The sequence below is a fragment of the Calidris pugnax genome, unplaced genomic scaffold (assembly GCF_001431845.1).
Source record: "Calidris pugnax isolate Ruff unplaced genomic scaffold, ASM143184v1 scaffold32, whole genome shotgun sequence".
In the NCBI taxonomy this organism is placed as follows: domain Eukaryota; kingdom Metazoa; phylum Chordata; class Aves; order Charadriiformes; family Scolopacidae; genus Calidris; species Calidris pugnax.
In genome coordinates, this window is record NW_015090783.1 from 10,655,849 (window position 1) to 10,678,344 (window position 22,496).

Sequence of the window (22,496 nt, forward strand, 5' to 3'; positions counted from 1 at the left end):
AGAAGGCTCTTCCCAGGAGGGCATGGCTTCAGCCAGAGCTTCTCCCTTAATGCAAAGGGAAAAAGTCCTTTGGGAAAACAGACCAAAATTTGCACCTTTGAGACATTTCTATGGAGTGTGTCAGATGAGAAAATTGTAGCAGAGAGGATCATTTCCTTCTGTGCTGCTGGGTCAGAGATAATGAAAAAAAGCCAAGTGTATGTACAGCAAGGACCAGAAAGGATACCCATAAAGAAGGAAGAGCACCTCCTCATGCTCAACCAGACATGAATCTAAGGGATTTTTCTTGTTAGTACCCATCAGTTAACAGCTGTCTCACATCTTTATGCTTATGCACTTTTCATCTGTTTAATAAAACTGTAGATACAGTCACAAACCATATAAAATCTTTCATACTACAAAAATTGAAGTCTCACTGATAACTTGTAGCAATGGCTCCCATTCAGTAACAAACCACTGGGTCATAATCGTATTTGCTTTCATGAGCTTTAAACGTGTCACCATTAACTTGGGTGAAAACCTTTTGGCTCTGGCACTGGAAAAGAAACAACTGACATCTCAGGTGTAAAAGATGGGAACAAGAAAGAAAGACACTGGAAGACAGAAAAGAGGGTGCTTCATCAGGAGAAGTTTCTGGTGAGACTTTCAAAGCTCTGAAGGAAACTGGAAATTAAAGCATGGGATGAATCAGATCTAACTTAGACATTTAAAAGTGAGGTGTCTAATTCAGAGCTAATTCCCTTGTATTTTCTTTACAGCCTTGGGAAACGGGCAACTTACCTTACTGCAAAATAAACTTCTAAGACCAGGCACATGAAGAGCCCCCTGGAAGCACCTGATTGTCCCCACTGACTGGCAGGAAGTGACACTACAATGTGCAGACTTTGACTTCCAAATTCTAGACAGGTAAAGGAAGGAGATCAAATGGACTGTCTTAATACTCTTAAGACATTCTTCCAGTTCTACCAGGACAGGTCACTGTGAATGCTGTGCTGCTCCTTTGAGGTCCATAAAACTCAACCACTGAGAAAAAGAAGAAAAACAGAAGGAAAGAAAGAAGGAAAGAGATTAAAAACAAACTGAGAAAAAAAGGAAAACCAGAAAGCTAGTGGGAGAGAAGGCTGGGGATGGGTACTGCTTTGCCCATGGCACGTGGCCCCAGTTCTTCTTCACCAAGAAAAGCTCAGATGTGGGGATTTCTAAGGATTCCTTAAGGCAGCAGAACTAGGCTGGCACATCAGGAGGCAGGATTTCAGATAAGGTATTTTACCTACTCTTCTAAAGGGCTTAGTTCATACCGAATATTCCACTCACTCATGGCATAATATTCTCTTTTATATGAAGATGATGACGATGATTTTAAAACATCTGTGTGTACAGTTATAAACAGTCGTTCGGATCTCCTGGGAGAAAGATCACCTCGTCACCCCATCTGCACAGCATGGAGCACACCAACATCTTGCCACACGACAAAGATGCACGACAGCTTACTGAGTAAACAAATTCACGCAGGGGTATATTTAGCTCTTGGGCATAATCATGGATTTCTGATTGAAGAAAACAGAGTATCTTCTGCCCCTGGCAGTTCCCCTGGCCCCCTCCTGCTCCTGCACAGCAGAAGGCAGAGATCTGCTGGAAAGAGGAGACTGGAAAAGGGATGAGGCGGCCGCAGGAACAACAGCATCCTCCTGGTCTAACGAGGTGGCTGCGGAGGGAACTTGGAGCTGGCAGCGTCTCCAAGGCCGGCATCAGGGCAGGATGGGCTGATGAAGTCTGAGTAGATGCCACAGCTCGTAGCTTTTAAGATCTAAGTAAACAGTGCAAAGGGACATGGAACCAGGGCTCAGTATGCAGATTTTGCTCCATTACGTTTTTGAGCTGTTTTTTCTCTTTTCACTCCCAGCTATGGAAGACGCCAAAGCTGTTAAATATCAAGCGTGTATAATGGGAATCCCATAAGCTGGGGGAATGGCCAGGATTCAAGGATATGTCCAGAGTAGAAAAAAAAAAAATATTAGAAAGAAAAGAAATATAAGAACGAGAGAAATAAGGATAGAGACGTGGGTGGAGAAGGGGGAGGAGGGGGAGAGATCAGACCCACGACTTCTCATCGGCTATTCTGTTTTTCAGGTCACAGATGAATGGCACCAGAATTATTTTTATTGTTGCTGCTGCTATTGTTATTAATTATAGCTTGGTCCTAAGAATCTCTAAAGAACAGAGGCTTTATAATGCTATATAGCGCATGTGAGCATGCACACTTTTGGCTGGAGGGCTCCTCTGAGCTCTCTCTGGGCTCTGCAGGCTGTGCTTGCTGCCCAGCATGAAAGGAAGGGGTCCCTCAGGACGTCCCCCCGTGCTCCTCAACCCCTCTTACAACACAGCTACCACTGGAGGAACCTTAGCCCTGAACTGCTGGATGTTGCACTGCTTGCTTTTAAAGACGGTTTCTTTCTGGACACAATACTGTGTCATTAACGCAAGAAGATGGAAAACAAGCTCCTACCTTAAGGTCTGGAGGTGACAGTGTTGTGTACGACAGGATGAGAGGTTGTATCTGAGGCTGGAGAGGGCAAAGGCGCTGGTGGGATCACTCAGTACTAGGAACAGTCTCACATTTTAACAGTCAAAAGCCACTAGCACTTGCACCACGGGGCTAACGAACTCTCTCAGCAAAGAACCTGCCTTTGAGTTCACTCCCATTCTGGAGACAGGCTCCTTGTTTCCATCTCAGCCTAGCACCATCAGCTGGGATCCTCAGCCAGGCAGTTCTGGTTACTGAAACCATGACTGAATATTGTCCTAAGACATTATGCTTTTTATTCTGCCTCTCTCGGCATTTGGTTAGCAGCCTACACAGGCTATGGAGAAGCACAGATTGCAGGAGGGAATCCTCTGGAAGAGGTAACAGAAGAGCCAGACAAAAAGCTCTCAGAAAAGAGCGATGAACTGAAGTTACAGCAGCTCATGTTACTTCACTACAGACTGAGGTGAACTTCATAAGACAACACCAGTCTTGTGTTATTTTTAAGCATGTTACATAAACTAGGTATGAACTTCTGCATTTTAGAGATGGCGGAATCGAAGAACAAGGCCAACTAAGTGCTTTATCCAAGACTACAGAAATCTGAGGCAGAACCAGGACTCAAACCCTGATGCTATGCGTGCTCATCCTATCAGCACTAATCCCAAAGCAGACCCTTAGAAGTCATTAACCTACCTTCAAAAAATCACTATAGCTAAAATACACTATGAAATTTTGGCTTGAGAATGGTCATTCTTTCAAAAGCGTTTTCCCTGTAAACATGGCCTTACTTTTAATAAGTTTAATTAGAAAAAACACAAACAAGCAAGCACAAAAAAAAAACCCAACCAAAGGTTCTAAAAAAGAAATGAGCCTCTTTCATACCGAGATGCTTCCAGAAGCTGGCACTTCACCACAGAGCACACACTTGCACACTCTGCATTTTGCAACCCTGCAACACAACTGGGAACACTGTGGATGGATAACACGACCAGAAAGAAAAAGGAAAGGCTCTTCCCTTCTCATTCCAGTGTATTTGGCTTTGTGTAGGAAACATTGTGCAACAGGATGAGGGCAGGGGAAGAAAAAGCTATTTTTATTTCCTCAGCCACTTATCGAAGCAATATATCAGCAAATGCAACTTTTTTCAAGGCTATCAATAGTCACAGGGAGCCTCCTCCCTCTCACCAGCATTTCAATTTCTGCTGGTTTGCTTACTTTGCACAGGTAAATCTGAAGTAGAGTCATTGCTGGATCCCGGACGGAGCTCTCTGACCTCAGCACAGCTCTCATTAAACAGGCGACTGGTTTCACTCCATCAGTCAATGTCAGGTCTCAGCCTGAGAGCGGGAGAGCAAAGCACACTGCAAAACCCCCTGGCTCCAGCCCCAAAGCACTGGCCAAATCCTGAGGGTCAGTACCAAGACAGGCTTCTGGAAGCCAATCACATCTTGCACAACAAAAGAAGGACAAGGAGGAATTAAAAAAAAAAAATTCCCCTCATCGTGTCACCCCTTACAGTCTCAAATTCATAATGATTTAGGAAAAAAAGGAACCGTTCAAAAGGAAGACAAGATGCAGTTAAATACACTGAAAACAGATGGAGAAACGTATTTAGCAACACAGTAAGAATTATTCTCTCTTCAAAAACCACCTCCTCTTTCCTTACCTTCTTGAAGCCACTCCCCACATCTCAGGCAAAAGTCCACAAGGAGAAAAAGGGTATTTTCCTCCCTTCTTTTTCATAAACTACCTCATTTTGCTGCTTCAGACAAGCCGTTATTCATCTTGAACCTGTCCATCCCTCCCACCGGGAGCTCTAGATGGATTTACCAGCTAATCCAGTTAGTAGCTCCTGCCAGCCATGGCATTCCAATATCCCCTGATACAAAGCTGGGGAAAACTGAGTGTGTACGTGTGTGTGTGATAGAGGGTATGTGTATGTTTGTGTGTGCATGTGCATACATGTGTGTTCAGGCCAGAAAGGGAGGCAGTAACCAAGAAACCACATGAACTCAACAGTCCCTTTCTACTCTCACAGCTGAACTAAACTTCCAGGCTGAGGAATGGAGAAGCTCCAGTAGAAGCAGCTAAATAAAGGAAAATGATGCTAACAGCACATCCCCTCCACGCCCCCAAACTCTCTGGTGCTGGTGGGAAGGCAACTGTCTGAAAATCCCCGAGATCCTCGGAAGATATAAAACATTTGCAGCCACAGCAGAGCATCATACAGTTTTAGGGCTAAGTCTTGTGATATTCAGTGACAGTCTTTGTTCACTCAGCCCCCTGCCCGTCAGTAGTTTCCTTCCCTTCCCCTGGCGTCAGGCAGTGGGTTATGTTAAAAATAAATAAATACGTGGCAAAGATCAAAACCACTGTTGCCACAATGGCCATAAGCGACTGAGGCAGCAATGTCCAGTTCACAGGGAATAAAGGTACAACTGAGGTAAAAAGAAACAAGAAGAGTCTGATGCTGCCTGTGGAATATTATTATCCCGGTATTTTTTCCTGTAGTGCTACTTGAGGTGAAAGCTGTTGCCTCAGTAGTAACAGTGCAACATTGGGGCCATGTCTTCCTAGAAAAGCGATGCTTTTATGGAGGCATTTCTGCTAGGTCTGCCTCCAGGTTCCTTTGCCTTGATGGTAGGACAAGGCTGTTGGAGAGGCTGGGGGAGACAAGGTCAGTTTGAGTACTCGGAAGACCACGTATGGAGCCTAAATACAGACACATGAAAAGGATGTGTGTCTGTGAGAAAAGCACATGGAAATGCACCTCCTTGGTGAGCGTGGAGACATGTCGGAGCTGTTGCAAGCACGGGGCATCATTTCCAGAATGGCTTCAAATCAATGGGTCAACCCACCAGCTGCCGAGCCCCTGCTGCTCTGGGTTCATGGTTCTTTTATGGGGAGCTGCTGGAGCCCTACCGGGAAGGTACCACGGCAGAGAAGCACACTAAGTGGGAAATGAGCAAGTGTCACGAAACAAAATCAATAGCCTGGAGCCAAAGCTGTTTCTCTCCCTTTTCCTGTCTCCGATTTGTGTGTGTGCATGTGTGTGTGTGTGTGTGTGTGTGTTTAACTCCAGGGCTTCTTTACCTCCTCCATTCCCTCCTTTCCCCGCCACTGCAAATGTTGCAGAGCATGATAACGAGAGCTGGTGTCCAAGCCACCAGACAAGCCCATCACTGCAATCACAACAACCGCCAGAGATAGTAGCCTGCAGGCTCATCAAGCTGTCCCCACGCTGGCCAGCCTCATGCACATGAAGATGCCAATCTCGCCTCTCTTCCATCCTTCCTCTTCCTCCTCCTCTTTGGCAGCCCGGTCTCCTCACCCTCCTCCCCCTGCCACGCTCCCCTTCTCGCCCTCCCCCCTCGCCTCCATCCATGCCCAGCACCAGAGGAATGCCAGCCCCGGCCACATCCCAGCCTCTCTCTCTTAGCCATTCTGATAGAAAATGCCCAGCAGGCTGAATCTTTCCTAGAAAAGCAAGGGGAGGTCGGAAGGCATATGGTTGCTGTCCTCTAAGCTCCGGGTGACAAGGTCTGTGATGCTGCATCCTTCCCAGGCAGAAAGGGAGAGGGGGGGGGGGGGGAAATAAAAAAAAATAGAGAGAGAAAGAGAGAGAAAAAAAAAAAAAATCGCCTGCTTGGGCTTTGGGAAATCACAAGCTACTCCCTGCAGAGGGTGAACCTCTCTGACCCCGTGCCACACTGCTGGGCACGAATCACACCACACCGGCACAGCAGAGGCTGGCCTTGTCTCCTAATGAGAATGTAAAAATGTAGAAAGTCTGAAATGTCTTTTTTAACATGAAATGTGTTTTTTAACACAGTCACGGTCCATCCTACCCTCTGGAGTGAACGGCCACCTCTCCTCCCTGACCTAGAATCACAGGTTTTTATGCACATTTGGTACCAAAGCTGAGCCTCAAAGAGAGTACAGAAAAATACCCCAGTACCTTCGCAATTCTACCGCCAGCGTTGGCAGACGTTTTGCTTGGCTCCACTCACAAGGTTACTGAAAACCCTGCTGGAAGCAGGAGTGACCCTGCCGTTCCCTGGGCCAGCTGTGCTCAATGCCCAGGCTCTTCCTTACGGTGAGTCCAGGGGTCTGGAGATTGAGCTCAGCACCGTGTGGGAGGGTGAAGGCTGGCACACAGGGAGAAGAGCCACGATCCTCTCAGAGACTCACTCTCCCACTGGACAACCAGATTCAGTGGCTGAAAAGCAGCAGGACAACACTTCTTCCCCTTCTTTATAGACTGCGCAACATCCTCAGTCCAAGCCATCCATACTGTTGGCATGAAGGGAAATCTGCAATTCCAGGTTGCCTTTTACCCCGACGTACAGGATAAGTTTAGAGTATTACACTGTAGGACTTTTACAGGGTTGTCTTTCAACAGCAGCATGTTCTCATAAAATACAGAATGGAACGACGCATATTTCCTCATTAAACGAGCACAAGGGCTCTTCTTTCATACAAATGATTTCTCTCAACATACGACTTTACTGATCTCTCTTCCTACACCAACATAAAGTTTCCTTCCAAAACCATAGACCTCACCTTTAATAATCAATATTTCCTTTCCACTTGCTCAGCTTTCAAGGTCATATGTTGAACAGATTAATCACACTTTTAGAAATCTCTTCCTCTTCGGCTGATGCTAGCACTGACATTATGTGGAATTTAAAGCAAAACCACACTGAACAGGGCTTGGGTTTGTCTTCCCAATGGAATGTTAGGCCAAGAAAAAGAAACTGCTGTTTGTCCAGAGTAAAAGGGCAAATAAAATCATTTCCAGGCTCTTAAAGAAGCTATTACATATAGTAAAGTAGAAGAAAAATTACTTGATGACAGTGGCCTTTTAAAATTCTACAGAAGCAGAAGCAATAAGCAGTTAGCCAAAGGCTATCTATTTTCTGCTACTCTTACATGTGCTCGTAGCTCCTGCTTCAGCAAAGTCCATTCACAATCATGACACTGTATTCATAACACAGAACAATTATCTGTAATCCTACACGCCGTCATCTCCACTGACTCCATACAGTAGCTTTTAAAAATATTTATCTAAATGGGATTCTAGCGTGCCGTAACACTAGCCCACATTGGAATGCAAGGCAAACTAGAAGCAAAGTGAAACAGCAGAAGAGTTTGGGAACTTTTTGCCTTGTCTCTTCCTTTAAAGAAAAAATGTCTCTATTATCAAGATGATTTGTGTCCGAGAAGCCAAGAAATGGATTAGCTACAGCAAATGCCAGTGCACAGCAGCAGCCCACGGAAAGCCGTGGTTTAGCCACCACTAAACGAGATCTGCTACCCCCAGGCTCAAGCCATTCTTTATACCTGAACTGGGAATGCACTGGTCTGGGCAGTGCCGATTCTAGCAGGAAAACCCAAGAGCTCGCCAACCATAACAGCCCAGATCCATTCAGTCTCAGTCTAAGGTGGGCTTCAGATTCAAATTTTCCAGCTTTGATGTGGAACTGAAAGGGGTTCGTACCTGGGAAATGATCTGAACGGAGCCCACCCCAGTGAAAATCTTCAGTGAGATCTTCCCCGTGAGATTTGACGCTGGGACAGGCTGACGTGTCTCGAGACCTCACGAGATTCCCATCATGGTTTGGCCTTAAATCTGAAGTTGAACCATCCAGCCCTACCACCCACTCCAGAGAGCTCCTCTACCGTCAACCACCGCTTTGCCTTCAACAGCACCTTCACCCAAGGATCTGAGAGCACTCCACCAATCTCAGAGATAATAATTCCAATCATCCCCGTTCTTGGAGGCAAGTAAAGCTTATTGCCCTTCTGTGGCAGACAGATACATTACTCAAAATGAGTTGACATGAGATGGAGAAGGTCAAACAGTAATGAAGTGGCAGTGGTTTGGAGGAGAAACCAGAAGCCCAATAGCCCAGACCCCCATTTAATCTACTAGACTTTGCTATAACCAGTTTTTATGTTTCAGAAGGGAAAGCAGAAGAGTAACGACTGTGACTTACCAAATGTCTAAACAGAAGTGGGGGGAAAAGAGTGTGCTGGGCTGTCTGACTACTGCAAAATGGTGAGCACTTCTGCATTCATTTCTTTTGCCATGTCACTAAGAATTACAATCTGCCTAAATGCCTAAGCACATTGAGAACATATAATAATAATTATAGTGTCAGAATTCCCTTGGAGATCTAAGCAGGATCTTGTTTCCTAAAGTAGCTCAGGGAGAAGAGATTGCAACTACAATTCGCCCATTATTTCAAAAGCACTAAAAATTTGGATGTATTTTCAATTCCAGCTGAAGGGGCAGGCAGAAGCCACCTGCACAATGCTCCTGATAGTCATGACATGTTTGTGACACTACAGCAAGGGCGAGCGATGATAGATTCTGACATCGCTCCATAATAGAAACTCCTAAGATTTGTGTCCAGAGCTCTTGGAAAGATAAACAAAACTCAAAAGTCTGGAATACCTGAATATCTTTGACCAATGCAGGTCACTGCATCTTCCCTTCTCTTGGCAAGCTGCAGGCTTGTTTCGTGCCTAAAGTCTCTCAATCTGATGATTTCTCCATTTTGTGACCTGCTAGAGAGCGATCGTATCACTTTCCCAGGAATTTCAGCTCCCCTTACTTTCAGTGGGAAACCCAAGCCCTCTCTCCCTCCATGAAGCATTTACCCCCTGGAGAACTGCTCCCTTAAAGGCCACCAAAAGAAGCCTTGGAGCCACATACATCAACTGGCTGCGAGTGTCTTATCTCCATGTGTTTCCTGGGCCAGGAAGGGGTTAAAGCCATCAGGGCAACAACAAAAGCAAAGATCCTGAACATCATTTCATGCAAATGACCTTTCAGTGGCTTCCTGTTCGTTCACTGTGCTCTTGTCTGCCAGGGCCCTGGGGCCTTCAAAACCTGGGGCTAGATTTTAACTCATCTCCCCTTATCTGCTTGACTGACTGTCAGCCTAGCACATCTCCCTGCTTGTGATGAAGGCCTTAATTAGTGCTTGTCTGTTTACCCTTTTCCTATTGCCACCTCTCTTTTCCTCTCCCTCTCGCTATTCTTCTCCTTTCTCTCTCCCTCTCCCATCACCCCCGGGCTTGTTTGCTTAGCTGGGCATCTCTTGTTTACTCAGTAGGGAGGTTATAATATATGTAAATAAAGTAAGCCAAAACTCCATAAAAATATATCACATAAAAGATAAAAAAATACCAACACAGAAACATATTTTCACGTTCAGAGACTTTGTTAAAAGCTGGCCTCTCTCTTTTCTGGAACAAAGGAAACCCTTTTGCTCTCTTTAAATTCAAAGGCAGTTAGGAAACTGAGTTGCTTTTATCCTTCTCTTTCTTCCTTTCTTTGGAGACTTTACTATCACAAAACACACAGACAGCACACAGTGATCATGTACCACCTGCCTGATTTAATATTTCTGGAGTAAACACTGCCTACTTTCCACCACCTCGCACACGCTGCCTCACCAGGGCTTCTTCTTTGAGAAGGTATTTAAAAAGGCACAAAACATGATCAGCTTTCATAAAATGCAGGAATAAGGGAAGCAGGAGGACCAGGTAGGCTTCTCCTCCTTCAAACAAATACGCTGGCTACCAATTTGCTGTCAATATTATTCAAAGAAACTGAAAGTTGCAGAGGAGAAAGAAGTAGTAAGAGACAGGCTGAGCATCCAGCTTCCCAGCTTTAGCTCTCGTTTGGTTTCTTGGAATCACATGGTCATCAGAGGTCTGATCGATACACAATGAGTGTCTGCTGCTTCTCAGACAAGAGCCCTGTGCTGAGCAGGGCAGAGACACACAGTAGGAAATCACAAATGCCTTGAAGATGTTATTAAACAAGCCAAAACACAACATGGCAAGGATAAAGCCAAGATCATGCAGCAGTTCACTGGCAGATTCAGAGACAGAGCCTGCATCTGCCAAACGCCAGGCTAGCTCTTAGCCATTTGACTTTACTCTCTTTACTGGCCTTGTGTAAAATGACATGTTAAAACCCGTCAGCTTCCTACAGCTCTTCGTCAGGCAGACCCTGGAATGTCCTGTCCAGGGCAGCAATCACACTGCCTCTTTGCCCCACAGCCCAGGCTTCAGACATCTCCTCCCAGCTTTCTGGCTCTTTGGCACAAGAAGAAGCCATTTGAAAATCCAAACCAAAGATGCCACGTCGCCAGGACCGCTTATAGTGAGCTTTATTATGTGTCTGCCAGCCTGATGTGCCATTTACAAAATGCTCTGGTGAAAATAAAACAAGCCAGTGCCCTTCTGCAGAGGGGACAGTCCCATATCAAGAACTGTTGATGCTGAGGAGAGGTTGACTGTGGTTTACAGAGCCTTCCCCAATGAGCAGGGGACTAACGTTAGCCCGGGTGGCGAGAGCTGTTTCTTACGCCCATCGAGGATGGGATGCGGTGTGCATTCCTGCAGTGACATCAGACAGCTGGGAAATCTTAACTGCAGAGTTTCCCCTGACACATTCCTCCCTAATAAAAGCTGCTTCATACCCGTAATACGGCTCATAAAATTCGCTTTGTAGCTAGACGTTTAGTAAAAATTCTGCAAGTCTTACAGGACTTAACCGTGAAAGCGCGGAGGTGTTATGATCAAAAGAGGACCTACGAGTGTTGGCTGGAGCACACAATGCAGGCTGGAGTCCTGCTGCTCGGGTGCTTGCCAAAGGAGTTTCCAGACTTATCAAACATCACAGGAAATAGCAAAGTTCAGGGGCTGCCAAAGAGCAAAGGACAGAAGAGAACAGTTCTCCCATTAGCAGGTAAAAGCCATTAGCTTTAACGGGAGTAATGTGCTCAGACCATGAGAGAGACAGGGAAAAGGAGAACTGGATTGATAAAGGAAAGCGGGGAAGGAAGCGCGATGAAAAGTGAGGAGAGGAAAAAATAGAAAAAAAAAAAAATCTCTCTGACAGAGAATTATCAGAATAAAATCATTCATATTCAGGGAAAATGCACAGACTACAGTGATGTCTGGAATAGAGAGACAGATACAGAGGTTTGAAGCTGGGGAGAGACAGACAGACACCACATAAACAGAGAAAGGAATGTGGTAATGCAGGGAGAGATGGAGACGGGGCTGGTGAATGTCCGGGAGACATCACAGGCCTGGCCAAACATGTCCCGACCCACACAGCCCCTCAGATCCACAGGGGAGACACAGCCAAGCCCGGAGACACAAGGCTGGCCCATCAGTTCTCAAGCAACGCGAGACCTCCCTCCACTCACTGCCAACTCCACTCCAGAAGTTCCCCCTCTCCTTCTGGGACTTTCTTGGGATTAGGAACCCCATAAGAGATTCAGTGAGATTCATAAAATAGAGTTAAAATATCAAGGGAAAGAAACGAAGAGCCAATAATGTTTCTTGCAACAGTTACAAGTTAGTTCTTGGAGACCTGACATTTTTACACCTACATCTGTAGGTGGATCCACTCCCAGCTATGAACAGTTTGTGAATCAGAGACCTAAGGTCATTTTTTTAATTGAGTTGAGAGACATTTCAGGGTCAATTTGCACGTATTTGTAAAAGTTGCGATTTTAGGACTACGCACTCACTGAGAGGGTGTGTATGCAGGCACACAATTAACTGCATTGCAGAAGACGATCAGGATTCCTAGTTGCCTGTTGGGGCCTGAGCTCTTAAGATCTCAGTTTGTCTTGATAATATCTTCTAAGACCTGCACGTTGCAGGAGGTTGCGTCACCCCATGGTTTTAAACACTGGTGACACACCGGGTGAGAAACACCACACCTCAATCTCGGCACTCGCTATGAACTGGGGCGGGAGCCCTTCGTGCTGAGAGGCTTTGCCTGCCACGGTAAAAGGGCTGGAGTCTCCTCACCCTAAAACCCACCTACACCAGGATCAACCATGCTGAAATCACTGACGTCAAAGGAGAAAAGAGGAGATGAATCAGTCCTTCACGTGCTCCTTCTTGAGCTGGGGTCTCAGCCCCACATCCGATCCTAAAGGAAAACCTCAGCAGAAATGAAACCTCAGACTCTGTTCTACAAACAGGGAGAACAGATCGGGGTGGCCTGAGAAAAGAGCAGAGAAAAAAGGGAGCAGAAAAGGCCTGTTTGTTCCTCCTCTCTGCTCTGCTCCCTGGAGAGCAAAGGGAGCTGCTGCGGGATATCTGTGTGATCAGCAGATTCACACAGGAGTTCTTGTGACAGATTAATTATTGCCTGGGCACAATCTCTTGACACGGGTCAGGGTAACCAGGAGCTGCACGGGCAGTCAATACAGACTGACTCCAAGAGCTGCTCTTACATCTTCCGCTTTCCAAAAAAAATAAAAGTAAAATAGTCAATTGCAGATAAATACAGCTTCAAACAAACCCAGACTGATACAGCTAATTAAGAACAGAATTAACAGACATGGGCATTTAGATTATAAAACAAGGCACTAGTCCTGAAACCCACCATCCTGTCTCCTTGACAGATGATAAAATTGTTCTGCTTTTTATTGGGCATCTGCCAATAACTGCTACCTCTGAAGCAAACATCAATGGCTTTCTGACCACAAAGCCATTTTTAGTTACCAGGTACTGAAATATAGCCCAGGAACCTGTAATTTCCAAGATGACATGCAGCACTTAATTGTGCAGCTCAGCGGGGCTGTCGTCCCAGTCCTGCCTTCTCTTGTCTGGCCAAAAATGAAGAATACCAAACAACCCCAAACCAAAACTTTTAGAAAATACAGTCTTGAATATTAGTTGGAAGAGCTAGGAAAAAACTGAGTAAACCCCAAGGAGGATGTTTGTTTAAGCCGCACCTTGGATCTTTTATTCCTCCAGAGCTCTTGGATGTGATCCATTTAATCCATCCGTACTTCTTGATACCCAAGTGTCTCACCTTTATTACCTGAAGAGTTAAGTTGCAGCAGTAACCGCTGCCAGCGCTAACTGCAAAAGAAGAAAGATGGAGCAAAAGAATATTTAGCTGCTCTGAAGTTTTCCTCTTCTCTTTGACTGCTTCCCTTCCTCCTCCAGTGACTTAAAAAATGCCTTTTAAACTCCTGCTCTACCTCCTGCTTCTGAGAAGCTTAAGGAGTTTTGGGACATGGTGTGTCTTTCAAATGTAGTCCTATGGCTAATAAATATTCCAGACAAAATGACAGCGTTTCCATACTCACAAAGTTAAGTCTCCGTATACAGAAGGCGAAGTTTACTTAATATTGAGCCATATTAACAATGTTAACACTAAATAAAGAGATGTTTCAATCATTTTGCCACTTTTTTCCTCTAGAAATGTTGATTTCTTCTGTATTTATATTACCAATTCTCTGTTTACATAGTACACCTAAGCCCTACTACTAAATAGCTTCCTTCTTTTTTATTTTCTTTTGCAGCTAATTTACACAGTACACCTAAGCCCTACTAAATAACTTCCTTCTTTTTTATTTTCTTTTGCAGCTACCAGTGTTGATGCCTCCAGTACACAGCACCGTAATCTCACCTACCTGTATTAGAAATACATCTAACAACAACTGGGTCAGCACCACTACATTAATTTAGAACATGCAAAACATATTCACATAGAAGCTCTCCCACACAAGACTTGATTAAACTGGGATGTTCATTGCTGCAGAAATCCATCTTACATCAGTTTCTGAAGCGTTTCTCACTGGCCACTCAAAAATCAAACTGACCAGTAGTGGCCTCTGGGGCCACCTCAGCAGGAATTCCTGGTCTTTCCCTACCCCTCCAGACAAAAGAACCTTCCCTCAAATGCCATTTGGCAGCAAGAACAAGTTCTATATTATTTTTAAAATTCAACCACTACAAAAAAAAAAAAAAATTAGAATAGAAATGCTCAGAATTCAACCCTTTAAGCCTTGGATTAGCACTACCTGGGCAGCACGATAGACTTTTCAAGGGAAAACATTTCACTACTACTTTGCCTTGTAAAGACCCACTGTGAGCCGTTGCACTGACTCAACCATCCCCAGCTGAAGAAAAATACCAACTTTCCTGTGCCCAATTCACATTGGATATTTAAATATTATAGGGCAAATTAAAGAGGACAGAGTCATCACACAATGCACCACTCTGAACTTCTACAGAAGCCTGACATCCAAGGAACACTTCACAACCGCCCATCAAGTGAGCTTGGCAATACCCCTACAAAGTAAGAAAGCACCATCACCCAATCTTCTCAGGGAGGAGGGAAATGGCACAACACATAGAAGAAAAAGATAGTGACAAAAAATGAGTCCATGGGTGGGCCAGGAATAAAACCAGTATCCGTCAGTGCCCAATTCCAACACCTCCTATTCAGTGTCATGCTACAGATGACGTTCTAGAGTTCATTAATCCCCTGGGCTTCTGCCCAACACCACTTAACAAAAGATAAATCTCACAACACGTAACGTAATGACTCATAATATGTACATAACAAAGGATAAAACTCATGTGTTATTGCTGGGATTAACTGAAGTTCGGTGGCTGAAGAGAGTGGTGGATCTAAACAAGCCCCTGTTGCATTCTATACTCATCTTTCACTGCTCAAAGAGATGGCAACGTATAGACAGCTCTGTTTCTACCAAAATTTTGTTTCTTTGACATGAACAGAATACAGATAAATAATGGCAAACCAGCTGTGGACAGTGCAGGAGGCAGACAAACACGCAAGGGAAGGTGTAACCACTCACTGCTAGGACGGCTGGGCAGTCTTTGGGCTTTTATAACAGCCTGTGAGAATCCAGTATGACTTTTTTGGTACAATCTACCAGAAACGCCTTCAGAACAGTAAGCCATGGCACCAAAGTAGCACCCCTGAGTCCCTCCCGCTTCTCAAAGGGCCTCAAGACCCTTTCAGCCAATTCTGCTGTTAAAAACCCAAAGAGACGGATGTAGGGAGTTGTGAGCTAATTTCACCTGCACCCCTCGTTAGCAGGATGAAACCTTTCCCATTAATACCATCTCTGAGACGCAGTCGACGGGGGCTGTATGTAGCCCAACCAACATGTCCCGGTGCTGGGCAGGGAATGTCAGCTCAGGTACAGAATTGTGCTAAAACCAACCATTTTATACATAATATTATGTGGGTCCTTTTATTGTTATAAAATGCACTGAAAGACATGACTTGTGTCTCCACAGTTAAAACACTTTCAAAGCACACCTTGAATAGAACTTGGTCTAGAAGCAGCTCCTGTAGGAATTTTTGTAATCAAAGAAATAAACTCCTTGACTGCACTAAATCAGAACTGAAAATTCAGAATTACCCAAATCCACCAATCCTGGGGGAACGACAGCTTGTTTGGTAGAGTTTATACGTTTTGTTTTGATATCAACAGTTATATTTTTAATGGATTTAATATTGACTTAATCATAAATATAGTACATAGGAATGAAATATGTACAACCTCAGAATTAGAACTTTACTATGTCATAAAAAACTGAAATGGAATTATTATTGAAATACCAAGTTTCAACATTGCCAACGTTTACCATTTTGCTACTTATAAAAATCAAGGATTTCGATTTTTCCTGCTGAAATACCTCACTGAGACTGACTGCTCCCCAGAGCCTTTTGATTTCCACAGAAGTCCACATTCCATAACAACTTGCTTCAATGGACTTTTTTTTTTTCTCAACACTTTCTACTTGGACAAATGTTTTTTTCTCCCACCTCCTCCTCTCCCTCACATGGAAGCTGTTCCAGAGGCAGCCAGCAGTCAAGACACTGAGATTGTTTTGTTTCCACTTTCATGCCAGCCTTGCTGATACCATTACCTTGGCTTTGGAAGTGGAGGTTGGGATTCCAGCCAGCTGGCACTGCTTCAGCAGCATTCTCCTTTCTGAGGCTTGGCGTACACCACACCAAAAAGACACTCTCCTCGATAGGTTGCAACACTTTGTGGGAAAATCAAATTACCTGACAACGTCCCTTTCAACTTCACAATGGCTCACACTGGAAAATTAATTAAATATTTTCTTCCTGCCACACGCAATCAAGAATCATGAACTACCCACTGTCGTTCTGGTTTCTGGATTTGGTTGGGGATGGAGGGAAAGTTTGGTTTTTAATTATTACTTTTTTCTTTTTTGTAAAGTAACAGAACCAAAACAACAACAACAAAACTCAAACTCAATAGAATAATACAGTGAAGAGAAGCAATTCCCTGTGCTCTTTTTAGCCCTCACGGGTGGGGTCCCAGCAGGAATTATTGTGCTGACTTTTATATAGCGCTGAATTTTAGTCTACATGAAGGGGTGCTCCTGTCCCCAGGATTGTTGATGGGCTCCCAGCAGGAATTATTTATATAGCACTGAATTTTAGTCTGCATGAAGGGGTGCTCCTGTCCCCAGGATTGTTCCTCTCTTTATGAAATCCTACAGCTCTGTGACTTGCCCTGTTACCAGGATTATTGCTGCTGCTTTGAACTTCCTTCAGCACAAGCCACGCTACAGTTGGCCATCTCTTCTGCAGACACCTGCCAAGGCAGAAGCTCCAGAGGAAGAGGGGATGGATGGAGACACGGAACCTGTTTCCACCTAGAGATACATTACACTGCGTCTTTGGCACAAGCCCCAGTTAAACATGCTTTTATTTTCCTGCACCTAACATCATTTCAAAATCAGATGGCTTAAAACAGCAAATAGAGAGCAACCCTCAGACAGCACGGAGATGGGGATGCTCCCTGCAGAGGATCTGTGCTCCACAGGTGGGAATCCGTTTGGTGCTAGGCTCTTCTGGGTTTGATGTTGCCCCTGTTGATTCCATTCTGCTCAGGCTGGGCTCCAGGCAGAGGTAACGGAGGAGGAGGAAAGGCTCTGACAAGGGAGTATCAGTGGCAGAAGCGGTACCAGGAATTTTGCTCTGCTGGGTGTGATGCACTCGAGCGCAGCTGACAAATGTAACTGCAGGAGACTCTCTGATGCTCTCTCCCATTACCGCGTTCCTCCCTAGAGCAGCAAGTGCCCTATATCTGCGGAGAGCTACGAGCCAGGGCTCTCTGAACACAATGCCAGGGTTAGTCAGGAGGAACAACAACAAAAAAGTGTGACAACGAGAGCAGACTCAAGAGAGGGCATTTCAAAAATTAAACGCACGCAGCCATTTACTGCACACATGGAAAAGCTCTGCCGATCTGGCACCGACAACCTAAAAAAGCCAAGACTAGTGAAACCAGATGGTACAAACACGGGATCTCGTGCCTATCGCCACCAGCTTGCCAGGCTGAATACCACCAGCGTGACTAAAAGCTGTTGCTGTGGCTGTGACTAAAGTCACTGCTATCTCTTGGCTCACAAATTGGCTCCGGTGAAATCAAGCTGCTGCTGGTTTCCAGCAAAGAGCTGGCCCGTGCGGCGTAAAACCCTGGTTTGCATTGCTGACCCCCTGTCTTTGCATGAAGGTCAACTGGAGAGCGGAACAAGAACTAGCTGTCCTCCCCAGAACTCCCCAAAGCAACAATATGACATAAAGAAAAAGACGAATAAAGACAAAAAGGAAAAACGCCAGAGGAAAACCAGGAAGAGATCCCAGGTAAGAGGGCACAGCCGTCAACGGAGCAACGGCACACGGGCTGGAACTGTCAGATGTGCCCAAACCTACAGTAACTGCCTTTTAATTCCCACTAAAAGGACTTGTACTACTCCCAAGTGATTCTCTAAGCCTCAAATTTACTGGAGAAATATGTAATTGACTAGCAGCTACTGGAATACGAGAGACAGAAAACATACAGAAACTGTGTTTAGGAACTCCATCAATAATAAAATCCATATAAATGTTTTTCGCTTCATCCTGTCAGGATGTAGCCAGTGACTGTATTTAAGAATAAGTAAATAATTTCCCAAGTGCTTTTGCTGTAAATTAATCAAATTAAATGAGAATAATTGTGGGTGAACTGAATTGCCTTAAACACAAATTTCGATCCACGAAAACGCAGCTGGGTCAGGGCAGATGCTCAGCACCTGACAGGATCTGGCATAAATTTACCTACTCCTTTACATTATTAAAGCCGGTACAATGTTCATTTTAGATTACACTCCCTTAAAACATGGGTTAAATAAGCAGCAGCAGAGTTAATCCTCTTGACCCTCCATCTGTTATGGATGGATACATTGGTCTTTTAACCTTCTGGGATGATATTATTCCCATAAGTAATTCCTAGTCTAGAGCTTTTCTCTAAGGAACTACTGTAGATACTAAATATCCAAATTCAACCAGGATTATACATCCTACACAGAACCTTCCTGACCCGATTCTGATACAAAATAATCAAGATCCAAGTGCAGATATCAGGAACTGCTAATTCAATATTCGTTTCCTACAAAGTTGCAACATTCTCAAATTAGATTTTGCTGCTTCTATGTTTGTTGTCTAGAAAAATTCTAGAAAGTAGCAATGAAAAGGGACATGAACTCAAATAAATTTAGAGAGAAGCTCTTCGTAATATCATGTGATGCAAAACACCTCTCATTACCTGTTTCAAGTTTGTCAGTGCAGGCTAACCCCGAGTCCACTTCATACTCCAAGGAGATCAAGGTCTATCTATCCTCCACCAGGATGCCAGCATGAATATCATGTCCATCTCCAAAAACATGCAGTTCCTAATTAACGCTTTTATTTAGGAGATCTGCCTGTCCAGACCTCAAGAGTCTGTATTTTTCTCATCCACGTCCATCTCCAAAAACACGCAGTTCCTAATTAATGCTTTTATTTAGGAGATCTGCCTTCCAGACCTCAAGAGTCTGTATTTTTCTCATCTTCTATCAAAAGGAGCACCCCAAGTGCCCGGTCTGGCAGCAACCATGAGTCATCATTACCTTCAACCTTCATTGTGAAGCCACCTCCTAAAAGGGTAGGGTCTACAACACAGCACTATCATTCTAATTTCATGTGGGTTGTACTTCTCTGTGCCCAAAACTGGCCAGACCAAAGGTTCTGTGCCATTGATGCCTACCAGGGCTTGTGCAGATGGACTGCACTGCCTTTTCTGTAAAGGTCTGAACTTCACCACGTGACATGAACCCCAATGGTAGGGAGGCGCCAGACTATAAATTCATCCCAAGACTCAAGCGTTCCCTCAGCGCCGTGAGTCTAGGTCAAACACCGAGCAAAACCGCCCGCTGCCTCATTTAAATATTCAGTGAACACTGCAAAGATTAACATTTCCTCTCTTGAATATCTAAATATTTGCCCACAATCCCCCTGCTAATGAGCAAAGACAAGTGCTGGTAAATGGCAAGCAGCATTAAGCCTAGAGTCAATCAAACGAGTACAACAGGCCCTTCAGCACCACCACAAGGCCCACGCGAGTTACATTCAAAGCTGGTGGCTTGCAAATGGCCCTTCTCTCCCGCTAACTCTCCCCCCGCCGACCATCCGCACACATTCCTCCCTCTCCTTCCCTCTCCACCCCCTTTTCCGCTCCATAACCCACTCGGGGGCATAAAAAACTGGTACTGAGAAACCTGCCAACTGCTTTAGACTTTGGAACACAAGCTCCGCTCTTGTCAGCTCTGAGCCTTCCACACAATGGAAAACATTACACATTTCGCTAGCTAACGACCGCGCTGCTCATTTACATGTCGTAGGCAAATACTAACAAGGTCGCAGCCAGAAAAGTGCGGTCAGGAGCTGCTACTGCTCCTGGCAAGAGGTTAGTGCCTGGAAAAGGGCTGCACGGGAAGCTCTTTAAACACCTTGGAACATGTGCTAAGCTGCTGAAGTATGAGGTGTGGTGACAGCAAGGTGTTGAAACAGCGCTTTTAAAACCTGCCAGTCATCATTAACACATCTCCGCAGAGTATTGGCAGCCAAGTCAAAGCCAACACCTAGAGCATCTTCTTGAAGGGTGGGTGGGGAGAGCGGAAGAGGAAAGGGAGCAGGTGTGGGGAAGACAAAGGAGGAATCCAGGATCATGCAGAGGGGGGTTTCCCTCTTGCTCTCACGCTCGGAAATTTCCATCCTGGCTTCGCAAAGAGGCCGTGGGGTTATAATCCAGCTCTTCAGGAGCCCTGGTGTCCATTGGCTGGGCAACCTGCAAGGAAAACCCTGGGAGCTTCCTCTGGGAGTTTCTGGCCCTGTCCCCATTGTCCTTGCTCCTGCTGGGACCGGGGATCCCTGGTACTAGTGGGGTTTGTGGAGCAACTCCCACAAGGCCAGGAGCAGCACCTCCCATCCCAGTGGCACTCCCAGGTTATTTCTTTAGTGAATAAGTTTGAGTGAGAGACTGGAACTAGATCACCCAGGAGCCACTGAGTAGCCAGTAAAGAGCTGGCAGCTTGAACCAAGGCTACTAGCAAAAAAATCCTTACCAACAGAGGGGCAGGCTCAACCAGTGCTGGCTTGGGGCATCATCTCTTACGTGGCTGTAGACAGTATCTGCCCAGACAGAAAGGAGGTTCCACTTGGCATGTGCAGGCACACTCATCCTGGTGACTCTGCTGCTGGTGGAGGAGGAAGAGGCCACAAGCATGGAAGAACCCAACCATGGCTGCCGGCCGGAGACCCAGGGCAACAGCCACCTCCAAATCTCCTGTTCCCCCTGCAAAGACACACAATATAGAATATATACATCATATACACTTGCTACTTCTTTGTTCAACAGAATTTGTCCAAATTTTTTATTTTCCAATTTTTGGACAAAATTTTTATTACTATTTTTTTTCCAGTGGCATGCACCCTAAGCTTAGTTCCAACTTTCAAAAAAGTTCTTTCTGACTTTATATACCCAGCTACTTTAGAGAAGACCCAAGTCATCAATACAGACAAAATCCTGGGCAAACCTGCAGCAGCCATAATCTTTTCCTCAGTACGAGGATTTTTTTTTTTTTAAAAAGTAGCCAACACTATGAAGTAATTGGATAGGAAAGTTTATGTGAATTGAACGAAAACAGCCCCAACTAAATATAATTCTATCTCTTAAGAGTCTAAAACTGTATCATGCATCAAAATCTTAAATATTTATTTGAAATTATGCACCCTACTTATTCCATATTCTAAACCTGTGCAACAGAGAGGCTGTAATTGTAATGGATTTAATAAAAGCTATCATATTCCATAATTCAGCAGGAAAGATTATGCATAGCCCCCAGATGCAACTAAGAATAGCTAAGTTTCTTCTTGTTGGTGATTGTTCTAAGAACTAAAAAAGAAAAAAAAATTATACATCTCTCTCCTGCTCCTTTTTCTCCCCAAAGTACTCAAGAACCACCATGTCCCACTGACGTGCAGAATGCTCTGTTCCCCTCTCTTTTATGAGCTTCAGAGCAGTTATTTCATTAACCCTTAGCAAGCACAGCAATACTCAGTATTTAGCAATTTTTACCCCCAGGCTCCCAGGAGGTTGCTGTAAGTCAGTGATCATGAGCGTTAGCCCGATTCTCCCAAAAAATCACATCCTCTGGGACTGTGTTGCCAGTACATTTGCAGATTTCCCTCCTGACCCCATAACTTTTGGGCCCAGGATCCAATCTCAGACAAATCTGAGAGAGGGGCAGAGGTTTCAGATGAGTTTCCCAAATGAAGACAAGGCAGTAATAACTCAGCAGCTTCCCTGTCACGAGCAGCAGCCGCAGGTCCCTATCCAAAAGCTCCAAACCACATGCTTTATGCCCTGCCCAGCACCAGCACGGGGGGGGACACAGCAGGGACAGAGATGTCACGAGCTGTCTGAGTTGTCAGACACAAGATACAACTCCATGGGGAAACCAGGCTTCATTAAATGTGCTGCTCATGCAAAATCTTATTTCTTTATTCATTTGCTTTCTTACACGCTTAGACTTAGTAACACTGAAGCACTAAAAGACAAAAAATGCTAGATTTTTAAAGAGACACCATGGGGGCAAGGTACCAAACTGCCTTTAAAATAAGCCTAAGCCAAAGTGACTTGCTTAAATATACAGAGTGAATTATTGAATCATGTCTTTCAGCATCCAGATTTTTAGCAAAATCACCAAAACTTTTTTTGTTAATTCTTATCTTACCTGTGGATAATCATTACCG